Source organism: Lissotriton vulgaris, chromosome 12, assembly GCF_964263255.1.
Source record: "Lissotriton vulgaris chromosome 12, aLisVul1.2, whole genome shotgun sequence".
In the NCBI taxonomy this organism is placed as follows: domain Eukaryota; kingdom Metazoa; phylum Chordata; class Amphibia; order Caudata; family Salamandridae; genus Lissotriton; species Lissotriton vulgaris.
The window spans coordinates 443,579,525-443,605,291 of NC_141700.1; the positions used below are offsets into that span (position 1 = coordinate 443,579,525).

Below are 25,767 nucleotides of genomic sequence, written 5' to 3' on the forward strand. Positions count from 1 at the left end.
TGAACTCAGGATTTCCTGTTTACGAGACAGGCGCTTTAACCACTAAGCCACAGCACCAACGTTAAAAGTAAGAAATGCATACATAATTTATTGTTGATGATGAAAATGTGTTTCCTGCTATAAATTCTTCTTTATATGTATTCTAATCTTAAACACGAAAACATACTCAATCACTACGCAAGTATTAATATGTTTCAATAAACAGGTACTCTTATAAAACTCAATTTCATTTCTTGAATACTTTAAAAAAAAATCATGAAGGTATTAATATTGCTCAAATCTAGGTAGAAATTTCATCTACGTCTTTCTCATAGATATGTATTTTTTTCATTTGGCAATAACAGTATTCATTCTATAATCTTGAAAATACTTGTGTTTTTATAAGGTTTAAGATGATCTGTTCAACAGTAAGATGAATCAGACTTTTATATTTTAATTGTATCGGAATAAGACCTAATGAAAATGATTTGTTATATAACAATGAGAAAAGCAAGGCACTGCTGAGAGTTGAACTTAGGGTCTCCTGTTTACTAGACAGGCGCTTTAACCAGCTAAGCCACAGCACCCACTTGATTCTTAAATTTGAAACACTTTTCTTTATGGTGTTCAAGAGAATATTGCTTTTTCACTTTCATATTCTTTTCTAAGTTCACACACTTCTCTACTCAAACACTTAAGATGAATGAAGACTCTTCACTTATTCAAAAACACCTCTCTAATTTGAAGCTTACCCTATTCATATCATTTTAAAATATACCTTGCTGAAGAATGGATTAGTTGAATTCAACAATAGAGTGACCATTCACCTCTATCTTGTTCTTTGTCATTTTCTTTTCCCTATTTCAATCAATGCATTCCTACAAAAATCCTCACAATATCAAGTATTTTATTTAATTTTTAAGATAACTTATTCTAAAGTTCATAGAACCAGATGTTTATACTTAAATTGTATTCATCACTTGTTTGATGAAAATTATTCGGAAAGCATGAAGAAAACAGTTAAATGCTGCTGAGATTTGAACTCAGGATTTCCTGTTTACGAGATAGGAGCTTTAACCACTAAGCCACAGCACTAACGGTAACAGTAAAAAATGCATAAATAATTTATTGTTGATGATGAAAATGTGTTTTCTGCTATAAATTCTTCATTATATGTATTGTAATCTTAAACACGAAAAGATACTCAATCACTACGCAAGGATTCATATATTTTAATAAACAGGTACTCTTATAAAACCCAATTTCATTTCTTGAATTCTTTACAATTTTTTTTCATGAAGGTAATAATATTGCTCCAATCTTGGTAGACATTTCATCTACGTCTTTCTCATAGATATGTACTTTTTTCATTTTGCAATAACATTATTCATTCTATAATCTTGAAAATACTTGGGTTTTTATAAGGTTAAAGATGATCTGTACATCAGTAAGATGAATCAGACTTTTATATTTTAATTGTATCGGAATAAGACCTAATGAAAATGATTTGTTATATATTACAATGAGAAAAGCAAGGCGCTGCTGAGATTTGAACTCAGGATCTCCTGTTTACTAGACAGGCGCTTTAACCAGCTAAGCCACAGCACCCACTTGATTCTTAAATTTGAAACACTTTTCTTTATGGTGTTCAAGAGAATATTGCTTTTTCACTTTCATATTCTTTTCTAAGTTCACACACTTCTCTACTCAAACACTTAAGATGAATGAAGACTCTTCACTTATTCAAAAACACCTCTCTAATTTGAAGTTTACCCTATTCATATCATTTTAAAATATTCCTTGCTGAAGAATGGATTTGTTGAATTCCACCATAGAGTGATCATTCACCTCTATCTTGTTCTTTGTCATTTTCTTTTCCCTATTTCAGTCAATGCATTCCTACAAAAATCTTCACAATACCAACGCATTTTATTTCATTTTTAAGATAACTTATTCTAAAGTTCATAGAACCAGATGTTTATACTTAAATTGTATTCAACACTTGTTTGATGAAAATTATTCGGAAAGCATGAAGAAAACAGTTAAATGCTGCTGAGATTTGAACTCAGGATTTCCTGTTTACGAGATAGGAGCTTTAACCACTTAGCCACAGCACCAACGGTAATAGTAAAAAATGCATAAATAATTTATTGTTGATGATGAAAATGTGTTTTCTGCTATAAATTCTTCTTTATATGTATTGTAATCTTAAACACGAAAAGATACTCAATCACTTCACAAGGATTCATATGTTTTAATAAACAGGTACTCTTATAAAACCCAATTTCATTTCTTGAATTCTTTAAAAAAAAAATTCATGAAGGTAATAATATTGCTCCAATCTTGGTAGACATTTCATCTACGTCTTTCCCATAGATATGTACTTTTTTTCATTTTGCAATAACAGTATTCATTCTATAATCTTGAAAATACCTGGGTTTTTATAAGGTTAAAGGTGATCTGTTCAACAGTAAGATGAATCAGACTTTTATATTTTAATTGTATCGGAATAAGACCTAATGAAAATGATTTGTTATATAACAATGAGAAAAGCAAGGCACTGCTGAGAGATGAACTCAGGATCTCCTGTTTACTAGACAGGTGCTTTAACCAGCTAAGCCACAGCACCCACTTGATTCTTACATTTGAAACACTTTTCTTTATGGTTTTCAAGAGAATATTGCTTTTTCACTTTCATATTCTTTTCTAAGTTCACACACTTCTCTACTCAAACACTTAAGATGAATGAAGACTCTTCACTGATTCAAAAACACCTCTCTAATTTGAAGTTTACCCTATTCATATCATTTTAAAATATACCTTGCTGAAGAATGGATTAGTTGAATTCAACAATAGAGTGATCATTCACCTCTATCTTGTTCTTTGTCATTTTCTTTTCCCTATTTCAGTCAATGCATTCCTACAAAAATCTTCACAATACCAAGCATTTTATTTAATGTTTAAGATAACTTATTCTAAAGTTCATAGAACCAGATGTTTATTCTTAAATTGTATTCAACATTTGTTAGATGAAAATTATTCGGAAAGCATGGAGAAAACATTTAGGTGCTGCTGAGATTTGAACTCAGGATTTCCTGTTTACGAGACAGGCGCTTTAACCACTAAGCCACAGCACCAACGTTAATAGTAAGAAATGCATACATAATTTATTGTTGATGATGAAAATGTGTTTCCTGCTATAAATTCTTCTTTATATGTATTGTAATCTTAAACACGAAAACATACTCAATCACTACGCAAGTATAAATATGTTTTAATAAACAGGTACTCTTATAAAACCCAATTTCATTTCTTGAATTCTTTACAATTTTTTTTCATGAAGGTAATAATATTACTCCAATCTAGGTAGACATTTCATCTACGTCTTTCTCATAGATATGTATTTTTTTCATTTTGCAATAACATTATTCATTCTATAATCTTGAAAATACTTGGGTTTTTATAAGGTTAAAGATGATCTGTTCAACAGTAAGATGAATCAGACTTTTATATTTTAATTGTATCGGAATAAGACCTAATGAAAATGATTTGTTATATATTACAATGAGAAAAGCAAGGCGCTGTTGAGATTTGAACTCAGGATTTCCTGTTTACGAGACAGGCGCTTTAACCACTAAGCCACAGCACCAACGTTAATAGTAAGAAATGCATACATAATTTATTGTTGATGATGAAAATGTGTTTCCTGCTATAAATTCTTCTTTATATGTATTCTAATCTTAAACACGAAAACATACTCAATCACTACGCAAGTATTAATATGTTTCAATAAACAGGTACTCTTATAAAACTCAATTTCATTTCTTGAATTCTTTAAAAAAAAATCATTAAGGTATTAATATTGCTCAAATCTAGGTAGAAATTTCATCTACGTCTTTCTCATAGATATGTATTTTTTTCATTTGGCAATAACAGTATTCATTCTATAATCTTGAAAATACTTGGGATTTTATAAGGTTAAAGATGATCTGTTCAACAGTAAGATGAATCAGACTTTTATATTTTAATTGTATCGGAATAAGACCTAATGAAAATGATTTGTTATATAACAATGAGAAAAGCAAGGCGCTGCTGAGATTTGAACTCAGGATCTCCTGTTTACTAGACAGGCACTTTAACCAGCTAAGCCACAGCACCCACTTGATTCTTAAATTTGAAACACTTTTCTTTATGGTGTTCAAGAGAATATTGCTTTTTCACTTTCATATTCTTTTCTAAGTTCACACACTTCTCTACTCAAACACTTAAGATGAATGAAGACTCTTCACTTATTCAAAAACACCTCTCTAATTTGAAGTTTACTCTATTCATATCATTTTAAAATATACCTTGCTGAAGAATGGATTAGTTGAATTCAACAATAGAGTGAACATTTACCTCTATCTTGTTCTTTGTCATTTTCTTATCCCTATTTCAGTCAATGCATTCCTTCAAAAATCTTCACAATACCAAGCATTTTATTTAATTTTTAAGATAACTTATTCTAAAGTTCATAGAACCAGATGTTTATTCTTAAATTGTATTCAACATTTGTTTGATGAAAATTATTCAGAAAGCATGGAGAAAACAGTTAGGTGCTGCTGAGAATTGAACTCAGGATTTCCTGTTTACGAGACAGGCGCTTTAACCACTAAGCCACAGCACCAATGTTAATAGTAAGAAATGCATACATAATTTATTGTTGATGATGAAAATGTGTTTCCTGCTATAAATTCTTCTTTATATGTATTGTAATCTTAAACACGAAAAGATACTCAATCACTTCACAAGGATTCATATGTTTTAATAAACAGGTACTCTTATAAAACCCAATTTCATTTCTTGAATTCTTTACAATTTTTTTTCATGAAGGTAATAATATTGCTCCAATCTTGGTAGACATTTCATCTACGTCTTTCTCATAGATATGTACTTTTTTTCATTTTGCAATAACAGTATTCATTCTATAATCTTGAAAATACCTGGGTTTTTATAAGGTTAAAGGTGATCTGTTCAACAGTAAGATGAATCAGACTTTTATATTTTAATTGTATCGGAATAAGACCTAATGAAAATGATTTGTTATATAACAATGAGAAAAGCAAGGCACTGCTGAGAGATGAACTCAGGATCTCCTGTTTACTAGACAGGTGCTTTAACCAGCTAAGCCACAGCACCCACTTGATTCTTAAATTTGAAACACTTTTCTTAATGGTTTTCAAGAGAATATTGCTTTTTCACTTTCATATTCTTTTCTAAGTTCACACACTTCTCTACTCAAACACTTAAGATGAATGAAGACTCTTCACTTATTCAAAAACACCTCTCTAATTTGAAGTTTACCCTATTCATATCATTTTAAAATATACCTTGCTGAAGAATGGATTAGTTGAATTCAACAATAGAGTGATCATTCACCTCTATCTTGTTCTTTGTCATTTTCTTTTCCCTATTTCAGTCAATGCATTCCTACAAAAATCTTCACAATACCAAGCATTTTATTTAATGTTTAAGATAACTTATTCTAAAGTTCATAGAACCAGATGTTTATTCTTAAATTGTATTCAACATTTGTTTGATGAAAATTATTCGGAAAGCATGGAGAAAACATTTAGGTGCTTCTGAGATTTGAACTCAGGATTTCTTGTTTACGAGACAGGCGCTTTCACCACTAAGCCACAGCACCAACGTTAATAGTAAGAAATGCATACATAATTTATTGTTGATGATAAAAATGTGTTTCCTGCTATAAATTCTTCTTTATATGTATTGTAATCTTAAACACGAAAACATACTCAATCACTACGCAAGTATTAATATGTTTTAAAAAACAGGTACTCTTATAAAACCCAATTTCATTTCTTGGATTCTTTACAATTTTTTTCATGAAGGTAATAATATTGCTCCAATCTAGGTAGACATTTCATCAACGTCTTTCTCATAGATATGTATTTTTTTCATTTTGCAATAACAGTATTCATTCTATAATCTTGAAAATACTTGGGTTTTTATAAGGTTAAAGATGATCTGTTCATCAGTAAGATGAATCAGACTTTTATATTTTAATTGTATCGGAATAAGACCTAATGAAAATGATTTGTTATATAACAATGAGAAAAGCAAGGCGCTGCTGAGATTTGAACTCAGGATCTCCTGTTTACTAGACAGGCGCTTTAACCAGCTAAGCCACTGCACCCACTTGATTCTTAAATTTGAAACACTTTTCTTTATGGTGTTCAAGAGAATATTGCTTTTTCACTTTCATATTCTTTTCTAAGTTCACACACTTCTCTACTCAAACACTTAAGATGAATGAAGACTCCTCACTTATTCAAAAACACCTCTCTAATTTGAAGTTTACCCTATTCATATCATTTTAAAATATTCCTTGCTGAAGAATGGATTTGTTGAATTCCACAATAGAGTGATCATTCACCTCTATCTTGTTCTTTGTCATTTTCTTTTCCCTATTTCAGTCAATGCATTCCTACAAAAATCTTCACAATACCAACGCATTTTATTTCATTTTTAAGATAACTTATTCTAAAGTTCATAGAACCAGATGTTTATTCTTAAATTGTATTCAACACTTGTTTGATGAAAATTATTCGGAAAGCATGGAGAAAAGAGTTAAATGCTGTTGAGATTTGAACTCAGGATTTCCTGATTACGAGACAGGCGCTTTAACCACTAAGCCACAGCATCAACGTTGATAGTAAGAAATGCATAAAGAATTTATTGTTAATGATGAAAATTTGTTTTCTGCTATAAATTCTTCTTTATATGTATTGTAATCTTAAACACGAAAACATACTCAATCACTATGCAAGGATTATTATGTTTGAATAAAAAGGTACTCTTATAAAACTCAATTTCATTTCTTGAATTCTTTAAAAAAAAAAATCATGAAGGTATTAATATTGCTCAAATCTAGGTAGAATTTTCATCTACGTCTTTCTCATAGATATGTCTTTTTTTTATTTGGCAATAACATTATTCATTCTATAATCTTGAAAATACTTGTGTTTTTATAAGGTTTAAGATGATCTGTTCAACAGTAAGATGAATCAGACTTTTATATTTTAATTGTATCGGAATAAGACCTAATGAAAATGATTTGTTATATAACAATGAGAAAAGCAAGGCACAGCTCAGAGTTGAACTCAGGATCTCCTGTTTACTAGACAGGCGTTTTAACCAGCTAAGCCACAGCACCCACTTGATTCTTAATTTTGAAAACTTTTTCTTTATGGTGTTCAAGAGAATAATGCTTTTTCACTTTCATATTCTTTTCTAAGTTCACACACTTCTCTACTCATAAACTTAAGATGAATGAAGACTCTTCACTTATTCAAAAACACCTCTCTAATTTGAAGTTTACCCTATTCATATCATTTTAAAATATACCTTGCTGAAGTATGGATTAGTTGAATTCAACAATAGAGTGATCATTCACCTCTATCTTGTTCTTTGTCATTTTCTTTTCCCTATTTCAATCAATGCATTCCTACAAAAATCTTCACAATACCAAGTATTTTATTTAATTTTTAAGATAACTTATTCTAAAGTTCATAGAACCAGATGTTTATACTTAAATTGTATTCAACACTTGTTTGATGAAAATTATTCGGAAAGCATGAAGAAAACAGTTAAATGCTGCTGAGATTTGAACTCAGGATTTCTTGTTTACGAGATAGGAGCTTTAACCACTTAGCCACAGCACCAACGGTAATAGTAAAAAATGCATAAATAATTTATTGTTGATGATGAAAATGTGTTTTCTGCTATAAATTCTTCTTTATATGTATTGTAATCTTAAACACGAAAAGATACTCAATCACTTCACAAGGATTCATATGTTTTAATAAACAGGTACTCTTATAAAACCCAATTTCATTTCTTGAATTCTTTAAAAAAAAAATTCATGAAGGTAATAATATTGCTCCAATCTTGGTAGACATTTCATCTACGTCTTTCTCATAGATATGTACTTTTTTTCATTTTGCAATAACAGTATTCATTCTATAATCTTGAAAATACCTGGGTTTTTATAAGGTTAAAGGTGATCTGTTCAACAGTAAGATGAATCAGACTTTTATATTTTAATTGTATCGGAATAAGACCTAATGAAAATGATTTGTTATATAACAATGAGAAAAGCAAGGCACTGCTGAGAGATGAACTCAGGATCTCCTGTTTACTAGACAGGCGCTTTAACCAGCTAAGCCACAGCACCCACTTGATTCTTAAATTTGAAACACTGTTCTTTATGGTGTTCAAGAGAATATTGCTTTTTCACTTTCATATTCTTTTCTAAGTTCACACACTTCTCTACTCAAACACTTAAGATGAATGAAGACTCTTCACTTATTCAAAAACACCTCTCTAATTTGAAGTTTACCCTATTCATATCATTTTAAAATATTCCTTGCTGAAGAATGGATTTGTTGAATTCCACAATAGAGTGATCATTCACCTCTATCTTGTTCTTTGTCATTTTCTTTTCCCTATTTCAGTCAATGCATTCCTACAAAAATCTTCACAATACCAACGCATTTTATTTCATTTTTAAGATAACTTATTCTAAAGTTCATAGAACCAGATGTTTATACTTAAATTGTATTCAACACTTGTTTGATGAAAATTATTCGGAAAGCATGAAGAAAACAGTTAAATGCTGCTGAGATTTGAACTCAGGATTTCCTGTTTACGAGATAGGAGCTTTAACCACTTAGCCACAGCACCAACGGTAATCGTAAAAAATGCATAAATAATTTATTGTTGATGATGAAAATGTGTTTTCTGCTATAAATTCTTCTTTATATGTATTGTAATCTTCAACACGAAAAGATACTCAATCACTTCACAAGGATTCATATGTTTTAATAAACAGGTACTCTAATAAAACCCAATTTCATTTCTTGAATTCTTTAAAAAAAAAATCATGAAGGTAATAATATTGCTCCAATCTTGGTAGACATTTCATCTACGTCTTTCTCATAGATATGTACTTTTTTTCATTTTGCAATAACAGTATTCATTCTATAATCTTGAAAATACCTGGGTTTTTATAAGGTTAAAGGTGATCTGTTCAACAGTAAGATGAATCAGACTTTTATATTTTAATTGTATCGGAATAAGACCTAATGAAAATGATTTGTTATATAACAATGCGAAAAGCAAGGCACTGCTGAGAGATGAACTCAGGATCTCCTGTTTACTAGACAGGTGCTTTAACCAGCTAAGCCACAGCACCCACTTGATTCTTTAATTTGAAACACTTTTCTTTATGGTTTTCAAGAGAATATTGCTTTTTCACTTTCATATTCTTTTCTAAGTTCACACACTTCTCTACTCAAACACTTAAGATGAATGAAGACTCTTCACTTATTCAAAAACACCTCTCTAATTTGAAGTTTACCTTATTCATATCATTTTAAAATATACCTTGCTGAAGAATGGATTAGTTGAATTCAACAATAGAGTGATCATTCACCTCTATCTTGTTCTTTGTCATTTTCTTTTCCCTATTTCAGTCAATGCATTCCTACAAAAATCTTCACAATACCAAGCATTTTATTTAATGTTTAAGATAACTTATTCTAAAGTTCATAGAACCAGATGTTTATTCTTAAATTGTATTCAACATTTGTTTGATGAAAATTATTCGGAAAGCATGGAGAAAACATTTAGGTGCTGCTGAGATTTGAACTCAGGATTTCCTGTTTACGAGACAGGCGCTTTAACCACTAAGCCACAGCACCAACGTTAATAGTAAGAAATGCATACATAATTTATTGTTGATGATGAAAATGTGTTTCCTGCTATAAATTCTTCTTTATATGTATTGTAATCTTAAACACGAAAACATACTCAATCACTACGCAAGTATTAATATGTTTTAATAAACAGGTACTCTTATAAAACCCAATTTCATTTCTTGAATTCTTTACAATTTTTTTTCATGAAGGTAATAATATTACTCCAATCTAGGTAGGCATTTCATCTACGTCTTTCTCATAGATATGTATTTTTTTCATTTTGCAATAACATTATGCATTCTATAATCTTGAAAATACTTGGGTTTTTATAAGGTTAAAGATGATCTGTTCAACAGTAAGATGAATCAGACTTTTATATTTTAATTGTATCGGAATAAGAACTAATGAAAATGATTTGTTATATATTACAATAAGAAAAGCAAGGCGCTGTTGAGATTTGAACTCAGGATTTCCTGTTTACGAGACAGGCGCTTTAACCACTAAGCCACAGCACCAACGTTAATAGTAAGAAATGCATACATAATTTATTGTTGATGATGAAAATGTGTTTCCTGCTATAAATTCTTCTTTATATGTATTCTAATCTTAAACACGAAAACATACTCAATCACTACGCAAGTATTAATATGTTTCAATAAACAGGTACTCTTATAAAACTCAATTTCATTTCTTGAATTCTTTAAAAAAAAATCATGAAGGTATTAATATTGCTCAAATCTAGGTAGAAATTTCATCTACGTCTTTCTCATAGATATGTATTTTTTTCATTTGGCAATAACAGTATTCATTCTATAATCTTGAAAATACTTGTGTTTTTATAAGGTTTAAGATGATCTGTTAAGTCATAAGTCATAAGTCATAAAATTTGTATAGCGCGCTACATACCCAGAGGGTTTCAAGGCGCTAAGGAAAGGGGAGGAGGATTATTTGTCAAATATCCACGTTTTAAGCTGCTTTCTGAACGCTAGGTGATTCTGGGTGAGGCGAAGGTAAGCGGGGAGTGAGTTCCATGTTTTGGCAGCCAGGTATGAGAAGGATCTGCCTCCCATGGTGGTCTTGTTGATGCGAGGTACAGTGGCGAAGGCTTGGCTGGAGGAGCGAAGTTGGCGGGAGGGGGTGTAGAAGGACAGTCGAGAGTTGAGGCAATCTGGTCCGATGTCGTAGAGTGATTTGTGTGCGTGGGTAAGCAGTCGGAAAGTGATCCTCTTATTGACGGGTAGCCAGTGGAGGTCTCTAAGGTGACCAGAGATGTGTTCGTTGCGTGGGATGTCTAATATGAGCCTGGCTGAGGCGTTTTGGATTCGTTGGAGTTTCTTCTGGAGTTTAGCGGTGGTGCCTGCGTAGAGGGTGTTTCCGTAGTCCAGTCGGCTCGTGACCAGAGCATGGGTGACTGTTTTCCTTGTTTCGGAGGGGATCCAGCGGAATGTTTTCCTGAGCATGCGAAGAATGTTAAAGCAGGAAGAGGATACGGCGCTGACTTGTCTGTTCATTGAGAGTGAAGAATCCAGGATGACGCCTAGGTTCCGTGCGTGGTCTGTCGGGATGGGTGCTTTTCCGAGGGCTTCCGGCCACCAGGAGTCGTCCCAAGCAGAGGGGGATGTACCTAAGATGAGGACTTCTGTTTTGTCTGAGTTCAGTTTCAGACGGCTTTGTTTCATCCATTCTGCGACTTCTTTCATTCCTTCGTGTAGGTTAGTTTTGGCGGTGCTGGGGTCCCTGGTGAGAGAAAGGATCAGTTGAGTGTCATCCGCGTAGGAGATGATGTTGAGATTGTGTTGGCGAGCGATGGCCGCAAGGGGGCTCATGTATACGTTAAAGAGGGTGGGGCTGAGTGAGGATCCTTGTGGTACGCCGCAGATGATTTCAGAGGCCTCGGACTTGAATGGTGGGAGGCGGACTCTCTGGGTTCTTCCGGTGAGGAACGAGGTGATCCATTTTAGTGCTTTTCCTTGGCTTCCAATGTTACTGAGGCGTTGTAAAAGGGTGCTGTGGCAGACTGTGTCGAAGGCTGCAGAGAGGTCGAGGAGGATGAGGGCGACTGTGTCTCCGTTGTCCAGTAGAGTTCGAATGTCGTCTGTTGCTGCGATGAGGGCGGTCTCAGTGCTGTGTTTGGCTCGGAAGCCAGATTGTGAGGGGTCGAGTGATTTGTTGGCTTCGAGGAAGGCGGCGAGCTGGTTGTTGACAGCTTTCTCGATGACTTTGGCCGGGAATGGAAGAAGCGAGATGGGGCGGTAGTTTTTGAGTTCGGTGGGGTCTGCTGTTGGTTTTTTCAGAAGGGCGGTGAGTTCAGCGTGTTTCCAGTCTTCCGGGAAGGTGGCGGAGTTGAAGGAGCAGTTGATGACGTCTCGGAGGTGCGGAGCTATGACGGAGTCTGCTTTGTTGAAGATGTGGTGAGGGCATGGGTCTGTGGGGGATCCAGAGTGGATGGAGTTCATCAGGCGGATGGTGTCCTCAGTGGAGATTTGGTTCCAGGCGTTAAGGGTGTTAACGGGGGGAAGATGGTCAGCAGATGGTAGGGTGGGTTGGCTTCCGGGTTGGTTGTCGAAGCTGTTGTGGATGTCAGCAATCTTGTTGTGGAAGAAAGAGGCTAGGGAGTCGCAGAGGGTTTGAGAGAGGGTGATGTCGTTGGAGTTGGCCGAGGGGTTGGAAAATTCCTTGACGATGTTGAAAAGTTCCTTGCTGTTGTGGGCGTTGTTGTCAAGTCGGTCCTTGAATGCTGTTTTCTTGGCTTTTCGGATCAGTTGGTGGTGAGTACGAATGGCGCTTTTGAAGGCATCCTTGTTGCTGGTGGATGGGTCTTTTTTCCAGGTCTTTTCAAGGGAGCGGCACAGTTTCTTGGATTTCTTGAGGTCATCGTTGAACCATGAGGCCTTCTTGTTGCCAAGTTTGTGATGACGTTTTTTCAGTGGTGCTAAGGAGTTGGCGGTGTTGGATAACCAAAGGGTGAGGTTGGAGGCGGCTTCGTTGGCGTTAGAAGAGAGGTCTGGGGGGTTTAGAAGAAGCGATGAGGAGATCTGGTCGAAGGTGATTTTGTTCCAGTTTCTTTGCAGAGTTGGTTGGGGGTGGTTGATGGGTTTCGGCTTATTGTAGGTGAAGTGAACGCAGCTGTGGTCAGTCCAGAGGAGATCCGTAGTGTGGCTGAAGGAGACGTGGTTGCTGGAGGTGAAGATAGGGTCGAGTGTGTGACCTGCGATGTGGGTGGGGAAGGTGACCAGTTGTTTAAGTCCGAGGTTGGCGAGGTTGTCTAAAAGGGTGGCGGTGTTGCGGTCGTTGATCTTTTCGAGGTGGAAGTTGAGGTCTCCCAGGAGGATGTAGTCTTTGGAGGGGAGCGCGTGTGGGGTGATGAAGTCCGTGATGTCTTCACTGAATTTTGCGCGGGGTCCTGGTGGTCTGTAGAGGAGGGTGCCTCTAAGAGTTGTCTTGGGGTCGATGTGGATCTGGAAGTGAAGGTGTTCGGAGTTGGCGAGGTTGACGTCAGAGCTGGTTGAGATGCGGATGAATTTCTTATGGACGATAGCTATTCCACCTCCTGTATGGTCGGTGCGGTTCAACAGTAAGATGAATCAGACTTTTATATTTTAATTGTATCGGAATAAGACCTAATGAAAATGATTTGTTATATAACAATGAGAAAAGCAAGGCACTGCTGAGAGTTGAACTCAGGGTCTCCTGTTTACTAGACAGGCGCTTTAACCAGCTAAGCCACAGCACCCACTTGATTCTTAAATTTGAAACACTTTTCTTTATGGTGTTCAAGAGAATATTGCTTTTTCACTTTCATATTCTTTTCTAAGTTCACACACTTCTCTACTCAAACACTTAAGATGAATGAAGACTCTTCACTTATTCAAAAACACCTCTCTAATTTGAAGTTTACCCTAATCATATCATTTTAAAATATACCTTGCTGAAGAATGGATTAGTTGAATTCAACAATAGAGTGATCATTCACCTCTATCTTGTTCTTTGTCATTTTCTTTTCCCTATTTCAGTCAATGCATTCCAACAAACATCTTCTCAATACCAAGCATTTTATTTAATTTTTAAGATAACTTATTCTAAAGTTCATAGAACCAGATGTTTATTCTTAAATTGTATTCAACATTTGTTTGATGAAAATTATTCGGAAAGCATGGAGAAAACAGTTAGGTGCTGTTGAGATTTGAACTCAGGATTTCCTGTTTACGAGACAGGTGCTTTAACTACTAAGCCACAGCACCAACGTTAATAGTAAGAAATGCATACATAATTTATTGTTGATGATGAAAATGTGTTTCCTGCTATAAATTCTTCTTTATATGTATTCTAATCTTAAACACGAAAAAAACTCAATCACTACGCAAGTATTAATATGTTTTAATAAACAGGTACTCTTATAAAACTCAATTTCATTTCTTGAATTCTTAAAAAAAAAATCATGAAGGTATTAATATTGCTCAAATCTAGGTAGAAATTTCATCTACGTCTTTCTCATAGATATGTATTTTTTTCATTTGGCAATAACAGTATTCATTCTATAATCTTGAAAATACTTGTGTTTTTATAAGGTTTAAGATGATCTGTTCAACAGTAAGATGAATCAGACTTTTATATTTTAATTGTATCGGAATAAGACCTAATGAAAATGATTTGTTATATAACAATGAGAAAAGCAAGGCACTGCTGAGAGTTGAACTCAGGATCTCCTGTTTACTAGACAGGCGCTTTAACCAGCTAAGCCACAGCACCCACTTGATTCTTAAATTTGAAACACTTTTCTTTATGGTGTTCAAGAGAATATTGCTTTTTCACTTTCATATTCTTTTCTAAGTTCACACACTTCTCTACTCAAACACTTAAGATGAATGAAGACTCTTCACTTATTCAAAAACACCTCTCTAATTTGAAGTTTTCCCTATTCATATCATTTTAAAATATACCTTGCTGAAGAATGGATTAGTTGAATTCAACAATAGAGTGATCATTCACCTCTATCTAGTTCTTTGTCATTTTCTTTTCCCTATTTCAGTCAATGCATTCCTACAAAAATCTTCACAATACCAAGCATTTTATTTAATGTTTAAGATAACTTATTCTAAAGTTCATAGATCCAGATGTTTATTCTTAAATTGTATTCAACATTTGTTTGATGTAAATTATTCGGAAAGCATGGAGAAAACAGTTAGGTTCTGCTGAGATTTGAACTCAGGATTTCCTGTTTACGAGAAAGGCGCTTTAACCACTAAGCCACAGCACCAACGTTAATAGTAAGAAATGCATAAATTATTCATTGTTGATGATGAAAATGTGTTTCCTGCTATAAATTCTTCTTTATATGTATTGTAATCTTAAACAGGAAAACATACTCAATCACTACGCAAGTATTAATATGTTTTAATAAATAGGTACTCTTATAAAACCCAATTTCATTTCTTGAATTCTTTACAATTTTTTTCATGAAGGTAATAATATTACTCCAATCTAGGTAGACATTTCATCTACGTCTTTCTCATAGATATGTATTTTTTTCATTTTGCAATAACATTATTCATTCTATAATCTTGAAAATACTTGGGTTTTTATAAGGTTAAAGATGATCTGTTCAACAGTAAGATGAATCAGACTTTTATATTTTAATTGTATTGGAATAAGACCTAATGAAAATGATTTGTTATATATTACAATGAGAAAAGCAAGGCGCTGCTGAGATTTGAACTCAGGATCTCCTGTTTACTAGACAGGCGCTTTAACCAGCTAAGCCACAGCACCCACTTGATTCTTAAGTTTGAAACACTTTTCTTTATGGTGTTCAAGAGAATATTGCTTTTTCACTTTCATATTCTTTTCTAAGTTCACACACTTCTCTACTCAAACACTCAAGATGAATGAAGACTCTTCACTTATTCAAAAACACCTCTCTAATTTGAAGCTTACCCTATTCATATCATTTTAAAATATACCTTGCTGAAGAATGGATTAGTTGAATTCAACAATAGAGTGATCATTCACCTGTATCTTGTTCTTTGTCATTTTCTTTTCCCTATTTCAGTCAATGCATTCCAACAAACATCTTCTCAATACCAAGCATTTTATTTAATTTTTAAGATAACTTATTCTAAAGTTCATAGAACCAGATGTTTATTCTTAAATTGTATTCAACATTTGTTTGATGAAAATTATTCGGAAAGCATGGAGAAAACAGTTAGGTGCTGTTGAGATTTGAACTCAGGATTTCCTGTTTACGAGACAGGCGCTTTAACCACTAAGCCACAGCACCAACGTTAATAGTAAGAAATGCATACATAATTTATTGTTGATGATGAAAATGTGTTTCCTGCTATAAATTCTTCTTTATATGTATTCTAATCTTAAACACGAAAAAAACTCAATCACTACGCAAGTATTAATATGTTTTAATAAACAGGTACTCTTATAAAACTCAATTTCATTTCTTGAATTCTTAAAAAAAAAATCATGAAGGTATTAATATTGCTCAAATCTAGGTAGAAATTTCATCTACGTCTTTCTCATAGATATGTATTTTTTTCATTTGGCAATAACAGTATTCATTCTATAATCTTGAAAATACTTGTGTTTTTATAAGGTTTAAGATGATCTGTTCAACAGTAAGATGAATCAGACTTTTATATTTTAATTGTATCGGAATAAGACCTAATGAAAATGATTTGTTATATAACAATGAGAAAAGCAAGGCACTGCTGAGAGTTGAACTCAGGATCTCCTGTTTACAAGACAGGCGCTTTAACCAGCTAAGCCACAGCACCCACTTGATTCTTAAATTTGAAACACTTTTCTTTATGGTGTTCAAGAGAATATTGCTTTTTCACTTTCATATTCTTTTCTAAGTTCACACACTTCTCTACTCAAACACTTAAGATGAATGAAGACTCTTCACTTATTCAAAAACACCTCTCTAATTTGAAGTTTTCCCTATTCATATCATTTTAAAATATACCTTGCTGAAGAATGGATTAGTTGAATTCAACAATAGAGTGATCATTCACCTCTATCTTGTTCTTTGTCATTTTCTTTTCCCTATTTCAATCAATGCATTCCTACAAAAATCCTCACAATACCAAGTATTTAATTTAATTTTTAAGATAACTTATTCTAAAGTTCATAGAACCAGATGTTTATACTTAAATTGTATTCATCACTTGTTTGATGAAAATTATTCGGAAAGCATGAAGAAAACAGTTAAATGCTGCTGAGATTTGAACTCAGGATTTCCTGTTTACGAGATAGGACCTTTAACCACTAAGCCACAGCACCAACGGTAATAGTAAAAAATGCATAAATAATTTATTGTTGATGATGAAAATGTGTTTTCTGCTATAAATTCTTCTTTATATGTATTGTAATCTTAAACACGAAAAGATACTCAATCACTACGCAAGGATTCATATATTTTAATAAGCAGGTACTCTTATAAAACCCAATTTCATTTCTTGAATTCTTTACAATTTTTTTTCATGAAGGTAATAATATTGCTCCAATCTTGGTAGACATTTCATCTACGTCTTTCTCATAGATATGTACTTTTTTTCATTTTGCAATAATAGTATTCATTCTATAATCTTGAAAATACCTGGGTTTTTATAAGGTTAAAGGTGATCTGTTCAACAGTAAGATGAATCAGACTTTTATATTTTAATTGTATTGGAATAAGACCTAATGAAAATGATTTGTTATATAACAATGAGAAAATGCAAGGCACTGCTGAGAGATGAACTCAGGATCTCCTGTTTACTAGACAGGCGCTTTAACCAGCTGTGCCACAGCACCCACTTGATTCTTAAATTTGAAACACTTTTCTTTATGGTGTTCAAGAGAATATTGCTTTTTCACTTTCATATTCTTTTCTAAGTTCACACACTTCTCTACTCAAACACTTAAGATGAATGAAGACTCCTCACTTATTCAAAAACACCTCTCTAATTTGAAGTTTACCCTATTCATATCATTTTAAAATATACCTTGCTGAAGAATGGATTAGTTGAATTCAACAATAGAGTGATCATTCACCTCTATCTTGTTCTTTGTCATTTTCTTTTCCCTATTTCAGTCAATGCATTCCTACAAAAATCTTCACAATACCAAGCATTTTATTTAATTTTTAAGATAACTTATTCTAAATTCATAGAACCAGATATTTATTCTTAAATTGTTTTCAACATTTGTTTGATGAAAATTATTCGGAAAGCATGGAGAAAACATTTAGGTGCTGCTGAGATTTGAACTCAGGATTTCCTGTTTACGAGACAGACGCTTTAACCACTAAGCCACAGCACCAACGTTAATAGTAAGAAATGCATACACAATTTATTGTTGATGATGAAAATGTGTTTCCTGCTATAAATTCTTCTTTATATGTATTGTAATCTTAAACACGAAAACATACTCAATCACTACGCAAGTATTAATATGTTTTGATAAACAGGTACTCTTATAAAACTCAATTTCATTTCTTGAATTCTTTAAAAAAAATCATGAAGGTATTAATATTGCTCAAATCTAGGTAGAAATTTCATCTACGTCTTTCTCATAGATATGTATTTTTTTCATTTTGCAATAACAGTATTCATTCTATAATCTTGAAAATACTTGGTTTTTTATAAGGTTTAAGATGATCTGTTCAACAGTAAGATGAATCAGACTTTTATATTTTAATTGTATCGGAATAAGACCTAATGAAAATGATTTGTTATACAATGAGAAAAGCAAGGCACTGCTGAGAGTTGAACTCAGGATCTCCTGTTTACTAGACAGGCGCTTTAACCAGCTAAGCCACAGCACCCACTTGATTCTTAAATTTGAAACACTTTTCTTTATGGTGTTCAAAAGAATATTGCTTTTACACTTTTATATTCTTTTCTAAGTTCACACACTTCTCTACTCAAACACTTAAGATGAATGAAGACTCTTCACTTATTCAAAAACACCTCTCTAATTTGAAGTTTACCTTATTCATATCATTTTAAAATATACCTTGCTGAAGAATGGATTAGTTGAATTCAACAATAGAGTGATCATTCACCTCTATCTTGTTCTTTGTCATTTTCTTTTCCCTATTTCAGTCAATGCATTCCTACAAAAATCTTCACAATACCAAGCATTTTATTTAATTTTTAAGATAACTTATTCTAAAGTTCATAGAACCAGATGTTTATTCTTAAATTGTATTCAACACTTGTTTGATGAAAATTATTCGGAAAGCATGGAGAAAACAGTTAAATGCTGCTGAGAACGGAACTCAGGATTTCCTGTTTACGGGACAGGAGCTTTAACCACTAAGCCACAGCACCAACAGTAACAGTACAAAATGCATGAAGAAATTATTGTTAATGATGAAAATGTGTTTTCTGCTATAAATTCTTCTTTATATGTATTGTAATCTTAAACACGAAAAGATACTCAATCACTACGCAAGGATTAATATGTTTTAATAAGCAGGTACTCCTATAAAACCCAATTTCATTTCTTGAATTCTTTACAATTTTTTTTTCATGAAGGTAATAATATTGCTCCAATCTAGGTAGACATTTCATCTACGTCTTTCTCATAGATATGTATTTTTTTCATTTTTCAATAACAGTATTCATTCTATAATCTTGAAAATACTTGGGTTTTTATAAGGTTAAAGATGATCTGTTCAACAGTAAGATGAATCAGACTTTTATATTTTAATTGTATCGGAATAAGACCTAATGAAAATGATTTGTTATATAACAATCAGAAAAGCAAGGCGCTGCTGAGATTTGAACTCAGGATCTCCTATTTACTAGACAGGCGCTTTAACCAGCTAAGCCACAGCACCCACTTGATTCTTTATTTTGAAACACTTTTCTTTATGGTGTTCAAGAGAATATTGCTTTTCACTTTTATATTCTTTTCTAAGTTCACACACTTCTCTACTCATGAACTTAAGATGAATGAAGACTCTTCACTTATTCAAAAACACCTCTCTAATTTGAAGTTTACCCTATTCATATCATTTTAAAATATACCTTGCTGAAGAATGGATTAGTTGAATTCAACAATAGAGTGATCATTCACCTCTATCTTGTTCTTTGTCATTTTCTTTTCCCTATTTCAGTCAATGCATTCCTACAAAAATCCTCACAATACCAAGCACTTTATTTAATTTTTAAGATAACTTATTCTAAAGTTCATAGAACCAGATGTTTATACTTAAATTGTATTCAACACTTGTTTGATGGAAATTATTCGGAAAGCATGGAGAAAACAGTTAAATGCTGCTGAGAATTGAACTCAGGATTTCCTGTTTACGAGACAGGAGCTTTAACCACTAAGCCACAGCACCAACAGTAATAGTAAAAAATGCATAAAGAATTTATTGTTAATGATGAAAATGTGTTTTCTGCTATAAATTCTTCTTTATATGTATTGTAATCTTAAACACGAAAAGATACTCAATCACTACGCAAGGATTAATATGTTTTAATAAACAGGTACTCTAATAAAACCCAATTTAATTTCTTGAATTCTTTACAATTTTTTTCATGAAGGTAATAATATTGCTCCAATCTAGGTAGACATTTCATCTACGTCTTTCTCATAGATATGTATTTTTTTCATTTTGCAATAACAGTATTCATTCTATAATCTTGAAAATACTTGGGTTTTTATAAGGTTGAAGATGATCTGTTCAACAGTAAGATGAATCAGACTTTTATATTTTAATTGTATCGGAATAAGACCTAATGAAAATGATTTGTTATATAACAATGAGAAAAGCAAGGCACTGCTCAGAGTTGAACTCAGGATCTCCTGTTTACTAGACAGGCACTTTAACCAGCTAAGCCACAGCACCCACTTGATTCTTAAATTTGAAACACTTTTCTTTAGGTTGTTCAAGAGAATATTGCTTTTTCACTTTCATATTCTTTTCTAAGTTCACACACTTCTCTACTCAAACACTTAAGATGAATGAAGACTCTTCACTTATTCAAAAACACCTCTCTAATTTGAAGTTTACCCTATTCATATCAATTTAAAATATCCCTTGCTTAAGAATGGATTAGTTGAATTCAACAATAGAGTGATCATTCACCTCTATCTTGTTCTTTGTCATTTTCTTTTCCCTATTTCAGTCAATGCATTCCTACAAAAATCTTCACAATACCAAGCATTTTATTTAATGTTTAAGATAACTTATTCTAAAGTTCATAGATCCAGATGTTTATTCTTAAATTGTATTCAACATGCGTTTGATGTAAATTATTCGGAAAGCATGGAGAAAACAGTTAGGTTCTGCTGAGATTTGAACTCAGGATTTCCTGTTTACGAGAAAGGCGCTTTAACCACTAAGCCACAGCACCAACGTTAACAGTAAGAAATGCATAAATTATTCATTGTTGATGATGAAAATGTGTTTCCTGCTATAAATCCTTCTTTATATGTATTGTAATCTTAAACAGGAAAACATACTCAATCACTACGCAAGTATTAATATGTTTTAATAAACAGGTACTCTTATAAAACCCAATTTCATTTCTTGAATTCTTTACAATTTTTTTTCATGAAGGTAATAATATTACTCCAATCTAGGTAGACATTTCATCTACGTCTTTCTCATAGATATGTATTTTTTTCATTTTGCAATAACATTATTCATTCTATAATCTTGAAAATACTTGGGTTTTTATAAGGTTAAAGATGATCTGTTCAACAGTAAGATGAATCAGACTTTTATATTTTAATTGTATCGGAATAAGACCTAATGAAAATGATTTGTTATATAACAATGAGAAAAGCAATGCACTGCTCAGAGTTGAACTCAGGATCTCCTGTTTACTAGACAGGCGCTTTAACCAGCTAAGCCACAGCTCCCACTTGATTCTTTATTTTGAAACACTTTTCTTTATGGTGTTCAAGAGAATATTGCTTTTTCACTTTCATATTCTTTTCTAAGTTCACACACTTCTCTACTCAAACACTTAAGATGAATGAAGACTCTTCACTTATTCAAAAACACCTCTCTAATTTGAAGTTTACCCTATTCATATCATTTTAAAATATCCCTTGCTGAAGAATGGATTAGTTGAATTCAACAATAGAGTGATCATTCACCTCTATCTTGTTCTTTGTCATTTTCTTTTCCCTATTTCAGTCAATGCATTCCTACAAAAATCTTCACAATACCAAGCATTTTATTTAATGTTTAAGATAACTTATTCTAAAGTTCATAGATCCAGATGTTTATTCTTAAATTGTATTCAACATTTGTTTGATGTAAATTATTCGGAAAGCATGGAGAAAACAGTTAGGTTCTGCTGAGATTTGAACTCAGGATTTCCTGTTTACGAGAAAGGCGCTTTAACCACTAAGCCACAGCACCAACGTTAATAGTAAGAAATGCATAAATTATTCATTGTTGATGATGAAAATGTGTTTCCTGCTATAAATTCTTCTTTATATGTATTGTAATCTTGAACAGGAAAACATACTCAATCACTACGCAAGTATTAATATGTTTTAATAAACAGGTACTCTTATAAAACCCAATTTCATTTCTTGAATTCTTTACAATTTTTTTTCATGAAGGTAATAATATTACTCCAATCTAGGTAGACATTTCATCTACGTCTTTCTCATAGATATGTATTTTTTTCATTTTGCAATAACAATATTCATTCTATAATCTTGAAAATACTTGGGTTTTTATAAGGTTAAAGATGATCTGTTCAACAGTAAGATGAATCAGACTTTTATATTTTAATTGTATTGGAATAAGACCTAATGAAAATGATTTGTTATATATTACAATGAGAAAAGCAAGGCGCTGCTGAGATCTGAACTCAGTATCTCCTGTTTACTAGACAGGCGCTTTAACCAGCTAAGCCACAGCACCCACTTGATTCTTAAGTTTGAAACACTTTTCTTTATGGTGTTCAAGAGAATATTGCTTTTTTACTTTCATATTCTTTTCTAAGTTCACACACTTCTCTACTCAAACACTTAAGATGAATGAAGACTCTTCACTTATTCAAAAACACCTCTCTAATTTGAAGCTTACCCTATTCATATCATTTTAAAATATACCTTGCTGAAGAATGGATTAGTTGAATTCAACAATAGAGTGATCATTCACCTCTATCTTGTTCTTTGTCATTTTCTTTTCCCTATTTCAGTCAATGCATTCCTACAAAAATCTTCTCAATACCAAGCATTTTATTTAATTTTTAAGATAACTTATTCTAAAGTTCATAGAACCAGATGTTTATTCTTAAATTGTATTCAACATTTGTTTGATGAAAATTATTCGGAAAGCATGGAGAAAACAGTTAGGTGCTGTTGAGATTTGAACTCAGGATTTCCTGTTTACGAGACAGGCGCTTTAACCACTAAGCCACAGCACCAACGTTAATAGTAAAAAATGCATACATAATTTATTGTTGATGATGAAAATGTGTTTCCTGCTATAAATTCTTCTTTATATGTATTCTAATCTTGAAACGAAAAAAACTCAATCACTACGCAAGTATTAATATGTTTTAATAAACAGGTACTCTTATAAAACTCAATTTCATTTCTTGAATTCTTAAAAAAAAAAAATCATGAAGGTATTAATATTGCTCAAATCTAGGTAGAAATTTCATCTACGTCTTTCTCATAGATATGTATTTTTTTCATTTGGCAATAACAGTATTCATTCTATAATCTTGAAAATACTTGTGTTTTTATAAGGTTTAAGATGATCTGTTCAACAGTAAGATGAATCAGACTTTTATATTTTAATTGTATCGGAATAAGACCTAATGACAATGATTTGTTATATAACAATGAGAAAAGCAAGGCACTGCTGAGAGTTGAACTCAGGATCTCCTGTTTACTAGACAGGCGCTTTAACCAGCTAAGCCACAGCACCCACTTGATTCTTAAATTTGAAACACTTTTCTTTATGGTGTTCAAGAGAATATTGCTTTTTCACTTTCATATTCTTTTCTAAGTTCACACACTTCTCTACTCAAACACTTAAGATGAATGAAGACTCCTCACTTATTCAAAAACACCTCTCTAATTTGAAGTTTACCCTATTCATATCATTTTAAAATATACCTTGCTGAAGAATGGATTAGTTGAATTCAACAATAGAGTGATCATTCACCTCTATCTTGTTCTTTGTCATTTTCTTTTCCCTATTTCAGTCAATGCATTCCTACAAAAATCTTCACAATACCAAGCATTTTATTTAATTTTTAAGATAACTTATTCTAAAGTTCATAGAACCAGATGTTTATTCTTAAATTGTATTCAACATTTGTTTGATGAAAATTATTCGGAAAGCATGGAGAAAACATTTAGGTGCAGCTGAGATTTGAACTCAGGATTTCCTGTTTACGAGACAGGCGCTTTAACCACTAAGCCACAGCACCAACGTTAATAGTAAAAAATGCATACATAATTTATTGTTGATGATGAAAATGTGTTTCCTGCTATAAATTCTTCTTTATATGTATTCTAATCTTAAACACGAAAAAAACTCAATCACTACGCAAGTATTAATATGTTTTAATAAACAGGTACTCTTATAAAACTCAATTTCATTTCTTGAATTCTTAAAAAAAAAAAATCATGAAGGTATTAATATTGCTCAAATCTAGGTAGAAATTTCATCTACGTCTTTCTCATAGATATGTATTTTTTTCATTTGGCAATAACATTATTCATTCTATAATCTTGAAAATACTTGGGTTTTTATAAGGTTAAAGATGATCTGTTCAACAGTAAGATGAATCAGACTTTTATATTTTAATTGTATTGGAATAAGACCTAATGAAAATGATTTGTTATATATTACAATGAGAAAAGCAAGGCGCTGCTGAGATCTGAACTCAGTATCTCCTGTTTACTAGACAGGCGCTTTAACCAGCTAAGCCACAGCACCCACTTGATTCTTAAGTTTGAAACACTTTTCTTTATGGTGTTCAAGAGAATATTGCTTTTTTACTTTCATATTCTTTTCTAAGTTCACACACTTCTCTACTCAAACACTTAAGATGAATGAAGACTCTTCACTTATTCAAAAACACCTCTCTAATTTGAAGCTTACCCTATTCATATCATTTTAAAATATACCTTGCTGAAGAATGGATTAGTTGAATTCAACAATAGAGTGATCATTCACCTCTATCTTGTTCTTTGTCATTTTCTTTTCCCTATTTCAGTCAATGCATTCCTACAAAAATCTTCTCAATACCAAGCATTTTATTTAATTTTTAAGATAACTTATTCTAAAGTTCATAGAACCAGATGTTTATTCTTAAATTGTATTCAACATTTGTTTGATGAAAATTATTCGGAAAGCATGGAGAAAACAGTTAGGTGCTGTTGAGATTTGAACTCAGGATTTCCTGTTTACGAGACAGGCGCTTTAACCACTAAGCCACAGCACCAACGTTAACAGTAAAAAATGCATACATAATTTATTGTTGATGATGAAAATGTGTTTCCTGCTATAAATTCTTCTTTATATGTATTCTAATCTTAAACACGAAAAAAACTCAATCACTACGCAAGTATTAATATGTTTTAATAAACAGGTACTCTTATAAAACTCAATTTCATTTCTTGAATTCTTAAAAAAAAAAAATCATGAAGGTATTAATATTGCTCAAATCTAGGTAGAAATTTCATCTACTTCTTTCTCATAGATATGTATTTTTTTCATTTGGCAATAACAGTATTCATTCTATAATCTTGAAAATACTTGTGTTTTTATAAGGTTTAAGATGATCTGTTCAACAGTAAGATGAATCAGACTTTTATATTTTAATTGTATCGAAATAAGACCTAATGACAATGATTTGTTATATAACAATGAGAAAAGCAAGGCACTGCTGAGAGTTGAACTCAGGATCTCCTGTTAACTAGATAGGCGCTTTAACCAGCTAAGCCACAGCACCCACTTGATTCTTAAATTTGAAACACTTTTCTTTATGGTGTTCAAGAGAATATTGCTTTTTCACTTTCATATTCTTTT

The 25,767-nt window shown here is 32.4% G+C and overlaps 19 non-coding genes across 19 annotated transcripts; all 19 read right to left on the bottom strand.

Annotated features, from left to right (window-relative positions):
• Positions 1-1,513: 1,513 nt before the first annotated feature.
• Positions 1,514-1,587, bottom strand: TRNAT-AGU (transfer RNA threonine (anticodon AGU)). Its single transcript has one exon. It is a non-coding gene; the product is annotated as a tRNA-Thr (tRNA).
• A 1,456-nt stretch (positions 1,588-3,043) lies between these two features.
• Positions 3,044-3,116, bottom strand: TRNAT-CGU (transfer RNA threonine (anticodon CGU)). The gene has a single exon. It is a non-coding gene; the product is annotated as a tRNA-Thr (tRNA).
• Positions 3,117-4,063: 947 nt separating this feature from the next.
• TRNAT-AGU (transfer RNA threonine (anticodon AGU)) lies at positions 4,064-4,137 on the bottom strand. Its single transcript has one exon. It is a non-coding gene; the product is annotated as a tRNA-Thr (tRNA).
• A 435-nt stretch (positions 4,138-4,572) lies between these two features.
• TRNAT-CGU (transfer RNA threonine (anticodon CGU)) lies at positions 4,573-4,645 on the bottom strand. The gene has a single exon. It is a non-coding gene; the product is annotated as a tRNA-Thr (tRNA).
• A 1,456-nt stretch (positions 4,646-6,101) lies between these two features.
• On the bottom strand, positions 6,102-6,175 carry TRNAT-AGU (transfer RNA threonine (anticodon AGU)). Its single transcript has one exon. It is a non-coding gene; the product is annotated as a tRNA-Thr (tRNA).
• Positions 6,176-9,670: 3,495 nt separating this feature from the next.
• TRNAT-CGU (transfer RNA threonine (anticodon CGU)) lies at positions 9,671-9,743 on the bottom strand. Its single transcript has one exon. It is a non-coding gene; the product is annotated as a tRNA-Thr (tRNA).
• Positions 9,744-13,399: 3,656 nt separating this feature from the next.
• Positions 13,400-13,473, bottom strand: TRNAT-AGU (transfer RNA threonine (anticodon AGU)). Its single transcript has one exon. It is a non-coding gene; the product is annotated as a tRNA-Thr (tRNA).
• Positions 13,474-14,415: 942 nt separating this feature from the next.
• Positions 14,416-14,489, bottom strand: TRNAT-AGU (transfer RNA threonine (anticodon AGU)). The gene has a single exon. It is a non-coding gene; the product is annotated as a tRNA-Thr (tRNA).
• A 946-nt stretch (positions 14,490-15,435) lies between these two features.
• On the bottom strand, positions 15,436-15,509 carry TRNAT-AGU (transfer RNA threonine (anticodon AGU)). The gene has a single exon. It is a non-coding gene; the product is annotated as a tRNA-Thr (tRNA).
• A 435-nt stretch (positions 15,510-15,944) lies between these two features.
• Positions 15,945-16,017, bottom strand: TRNAT-CGU (transfer RNA threonine (anticodon CGU)). The gene has a single exon. It is a non-coding gene; the product is annotated as a tRNA-Thr (tRNA).
• Positions 16,018-16,451: 434 nt separating this feature from the next.
• Positions 16,452-16,525, bottom strand: TRNAT-UGU (transfer RNA threonine (anticodon UGU)). The gene has a single exon. It is a non-coding gene; the product is annotated as a tRNA-Thr (tRNA).
• A 1,455-nt stretch (positions 16,526-17,980) lies between these two features.
• Positions 17,981-18,053, bottom strand: TRNAT-CGU (transfer RNA threonine (anticodon CGU)). Its single transcript has one exon. It is a non-coding gene; the product is annotated as a tRNA-Thr (tRNA).
• Positions 18,054-18,484: 431 nt separating this feature from the next.
• Positions 18,485-18,558, bottom strand: TRNAT-AGU (transfer RNA threonine (anticodon AGU)). The gene has a single exon. It is a non-coding gene; the product is annotated as a tRNA-Thr (tRNA).
• Positions 18,559-19,504: 946 nt separating this feature from the next.
• TRNAT-AGU (transfer RNA threonine (anticodon AGU)) lies at positions 19,505-19,578 on the bottom strand. The gene has a single exon. It is a non-coding gene; the product is annotated as a tRNA-Thr (tRNA).
• Positions 19,579-20,012: 434 nt separating this feature from the next.
• Positions 20,013-20,085, bottom strand: TRNAT-CGU (transfer RNA threonine (anticodon CGU)). Its single transcript has one exon. It is a non-coding gene; the product is annotated as a tRNA-Thr (tRNA).
• A 2,985-nt stretch (positions 20,086-23,070) lies between these two features.
• Positions 23,071-23,143, bottom strand: TRNAT-CGU (transfer RNA threonine (anticodon CGU)). The gene has a single exon. It is a non-coding gene; the product is annotated as a tRNA-Thr (tRNA).
• A 435-nt stretch (positions 23,144-23,578) lies between these two features.
• TRNAT-AGU (transfer RNA threonine (anticodon AGU)) lies at positions 23,579-23,652 on the bottom strand. The gene has a single exon. It is a non-coding gene; the product is annotated as a tRNA-Thr (tRNA).
• A 435-nt stretch (positions 23,653-24,087) lies between these two features.
• On the bottom strand, positions 24,088-24,160 carry TRNAT-CGU (transfer RNA threonine (anticodon CGU)). Its single transcript has one exon. It is a non-coding gene; the product is annotated as a tRNA-Thr (tRNA).
• Positions 24,161-25,107: 947 nt separating this feature from the next.
• On the bottom strand, positions 25,108-25,180 carry TRNAT-CGU (transfer RNA threonine (anticodon CGU)). The gene has a single exon. It is a non-coding gene; the product is annotated as a tRNA-Thr (tRNA).
• Positions 25,181-25,767: the final 587 nt, after the last annotated feature.